Below are 4,531 nucleotides of genomic sequence, written 5' to 3'. Positions count from 1 at the left end.
GCTGCTTATCTATGACACTACTGCATACACACACACACACACACACACACACACACACACACACACACACACACACACACAAAGGCCCAGCATTGTCAGTGGATGATGAAAGTGTGTATTTGAACGGCGAGCACTGTCAAAGCCAGCCGAGGACAGAGATAATATTCTCTCATTTCCTCCTTGCTTGTTGAGACACATTACCGAGGAGAGGAGAATGGTTCGGTTAATCACGACGTATGAGAGAAGAAAGGAGGGAAAAGCAGGTGAAAATGGAAAAGGGGAGGAATGACGGTGGAGAGGTGGAGGGGAGATAAGGTGCTCTGTTTCCATGAATGGCCAACACAGTTTTGGCCGTTTCATAACCAGATGTGAAATGTGTTGAAGAGGGAGAACTGAGTTATCAGCAAGTGTTGTGAGGCCTGGCATCTGTCATGGCCGCTTCGATCTGCTTCTCAAATCCTTCATACCTGCTGCAGCTTAGTCTCATAATGCAGAGGAGAGCACAAACTGGCAAACCTCAGAGATAAAGTGAAAGGACAAAGTGTCCCAATGTGGTCTGGAATATGCAAAGGAAAAAATGTGTGATTGTATGGCTCCCCAGACGTGTCTCAAAGGGCTGTTTTATCTCCCTCTAGAAGGAGAAAACACTTTCAAAAGCCTGCACACCAGGTTCTCTGTGCATCCATGTTCATGCATGAACAGTTCCGTATTAGTTTCGGTTCTGCCTATTTTTATGTTTGATTACGTTTGATGTTAGCAAGCAACACTGTAATAGGAAAAATAATAATCTGTTTATCAATGCATAAACTGATGTCTACCAGAAATAATGACGTTTCCATGACTGGAGAGAGAGCTACAGAAATCAGAATTTTGGTTCCAAAAAATATATATAATCTTGTTGGCTCCAGAAACTGGCCTTGTAGACGAGGATAGTACAGAGTGAAGTGTGGTGGTCCTGAGGGAGTTCAGTGATGTGTAGAGGAAATACAAGTGTAAAATGTCGTGATGATCTGTGGGATCTACTGCTGCAACCACAGGATGTCACAGCCTGTGTCCTGTGACACAGATGTGTGTGAACAATCGGTTTATAGCCAGTGCCTTAAGAAAACAAAGAAAGCACACTCAGCTGCTCTGCGAGTCAGTGAAGTCATTCTCTTTGTTTCTTTAAGTTAATTTCCATGATCCTGTGTGTCACTGCATCTTCAGCAGGATAACCAAAACTAACATGCATGTTCCTTTTGCAATGTCTAATAATGTGGTCGTGCTCGACAAAAAAGTTGTCCAAGAAAGTCATGACAACTCAAAACCAAGTATAATGATCAAGTGTGAAGTTTGTTTTGTTTCGTTCTCAAGTCGTTCTCTTCTATGAGTTTTTTTTAAAGGATTTGTTATCATGTGGGAGGAAATAGAAAGGCAGATGCATGTCATCTTAACTGGAAAGAGGAAGCTGTGCTAGTGCTATTAGTATGCACCAAAAACGATGTAACGCCTACATCAGGACCCACGATGACACACGTCCGTTCTGGAAAGTTCCCTATACATCTTTAACTCATGAAGTCCCAAGTGACACCTACTGAACATCTTTGTGGGTCATGTGACACGCCCTGTGATTTCCTGTTCCCATAACAACCTTTCCAAGATCTCTACTCCACCTTGTGACAGATCTGAAGGAAGTAATACATTTAAAAAAGCTAGTTTTTCGTTGTTAAAGGTAAGATTCACCCGTTTATTATAATGCTTAATTTACATGTCCTTTAATGTATTGAACCTGCTGTGAGCACATTTCTTGAAGAAACTGATGTAAAACAAATCAGATAAAAATTGTTGTGACACATACGTCACATCGGGAATTTAACCTAAAAATTTCACTAAAAACCTGGTGTGACATTTATGCAATGCGAAATATAATTATGATCTGCTCAGATAATTTGGCTGATTCAATGATATTTAGCTAACATATTGTATATTGTTCAATCCAAAGCATATTAAAACCATTAACGCCCAATGTGACATATATGTAACATTTCAAATATTCAAGACTATTTTGAAAACAATGTCAGGAATGTGTTCTATATGGTCTATTTAGTCTGTATCATGTGTCCCATAGTTGTGCTTGAGGGAGAAATGGGTCCGGGTTCTTATGGGTTTAAGTACCATTGTTGCCCACAGACATAGGGATCAAAGCAACAACAATAAGAACAGAAGAGGGTTCATCTGTGACCTTCACTCATTTCCAAATAGCAGATGCCAACACGTACCTTGGAGAGATTTTTCAAAAAGTGATTTATACCCAAATACATAAAGGGTCACTGTGTATATACGTAATAATATGTCCATAGCTAACACTGTGTGTTAGATATGGACTGTTATATTGTGTCAATAACTCAACAACAACTTTGAATGATCACTTTATCACAATCATATGGCTGAAGTTTGAAAGACTAAAATATACCTTTTACACTCTGGCCTACATTTTCTAATTGGACAGCATCCCATGTCAGTGGACAGCTCAGACTTGTACCGGTTAGTATTACAATTCAGGTACCACGTTGGTCCGGGGTTCTACGCATGCACATTTCCAGATCTACACTCCATTCCAGTTGCTAGCTGTGATTCACCATGATGTGGTTTACCAAGGGTTCAATTCCATTTGACTTCCTTTGTACTTCTTTAGTTAAAGACAAATTATATAACCATGGGTAATGCCAAACCAACTCTATGCATGTGCCACTAACTGGAGCGAAGGGTAAAACAAAACCTCAGCATGTACAATCAGTACGCTATCCAGTCCGCACGGTCCAGGTGTCGGTCCAGGTGTCGTTGGTGGGTTGATCGTTTTGAAAGATTGACACACATTTGCCCTGAATATTGCTAGTGACCGTAACAATGCTAAACACCAAAACACTTTGTCTTGTGTGCTTTTATTTGCTCTAAATTTTTAATTACATATAGTTTCTGGGTGTCTTGATCTGCTGACAGGCTGAACTTCCATGGTGTCATGCACACTTAGTTTCTGTACCATTGTGTTTTTGTGTCAAATCCACGGCCATAAACATGGTCTTTGAGATTGCACTTGTATTTGCTATCTGTTCAAATTCTGAATAAATAATATTTTACAAAGGTATTTGTATGGTTTTGTGCACACTAACATAGTCTTACACATTACACAGTATGTTTTGTGTGTGAGTATGAGGGTGTGTGTCTGTTCAGGAAAGGGAAGTGAAGGGGAGTGGTTAAGATTATGTTGACTGACCTGATGATTTCCATACTCTTGTTCAATTGTCATTTTCACGATGATAAAACTCTATACATACTCTTGTCTTCTTTCTGGTGAGTTAATTTATTCTGTATTCTCTGTATTTTCACCTACTGTATCTTGTGTATAAATGCTGTAGCTGTTGGATTATATGCTTGATCTTTATTTTACTAAATGAGCCATTACTTAAAAATTAACCAATATTAAAAGAAATGTGCATAGACAATTTGACAATAGCAAAAATGTTTTCCTTTATTTCTACTTGTAGCTCTGAGTATTGTGGAGATGAAGCCTCTCAACATAAACGGTCGTGTTGGGCAAAGTGTGACAATCGAATGTTCAGGCTGGAACGTTTGGACTGATGAAAAAAAAAATGTTAAGTACTTTTGTTACAGTCCATGCTTGAAAGACCATCACATCATCGTCAAAGCAGAATATGGAAAAACTAAACAGAAAGACGGAATACAGTTAAATAACAAAGCAGAAGGCTTGTTTGTGACCTTCACGAATCTCCAAAAATCAGACTCCAAAACATACATTTGTGGATTGGAGAGATTTGGCCCTGATTCATATATAAAGGTGAATCTTAACGTCAAGGATGGTAAGTGCTTTTTATTTTCTCATAAAAAATAAAAAACACTCCTTTGCCCAAAAGTTAAATATATCAAAGTGTTGCTATATTTATATGTTGTTTGTTATTTTCAGCTCAGATCCCCAGTCCCAAGATGACTCCAAAAACAGTCATTGTTGGGTCCACTCTCTCATTTTCAGTTACAAACAGCTCCACGATGTCTTCAAGCAGCTCAGATGTTACTGACATGTCTACGTCAGACACGACCTTCATTACAACACCACATACTGCAGCACAAGGATCGGGTAGTAAGTGCACTCATCTGAACCACATATAAAGCATTTAAATACATTCACTGCATATATTTGAATTAAAGTTGCCAATCACAAGTATTCATATATAATACACATACACACACTATAGTCATTGCAATAGTCTTGTTGTGCTTAGATTCACAGATATTAGTGAAATTTACCAGCCTCGTGCCAGTCACCTTCAATTAAAATGATGGTGTTCATGCAACAAAATATCAGTATTCACATGTCTTGTGGAAGTTTGTGAAGTAACATGAAGTGTGATAAAGCTTTTTTTCAATCTATCTTCCTCTTTCTCTGTCTTTGTGGAGGAAGTGTACCGTATTTGGTTACAGGGGTCATCGCCATAATAACCATACGGATGCTTTTTATTTTCTCATTAAAAAAAAT

The sequence above is a fragment of the Taurulus bubalis genome (assembly GCF_910589615.1).
Source record: "Taurulus bubalis genome assembly, chromosome: 6".
NCBI classification, from domain to species: Eukaryota; Metazoa; Chordata; class Actinopteri; order Perciformes; family Cottidae; genus Taurulus; species Taurulus bubalis.
The sequence above is the reverse complement of the archived record's forward strand: the minus strand, read 5'-3'. Positions refer to the sequence as shown.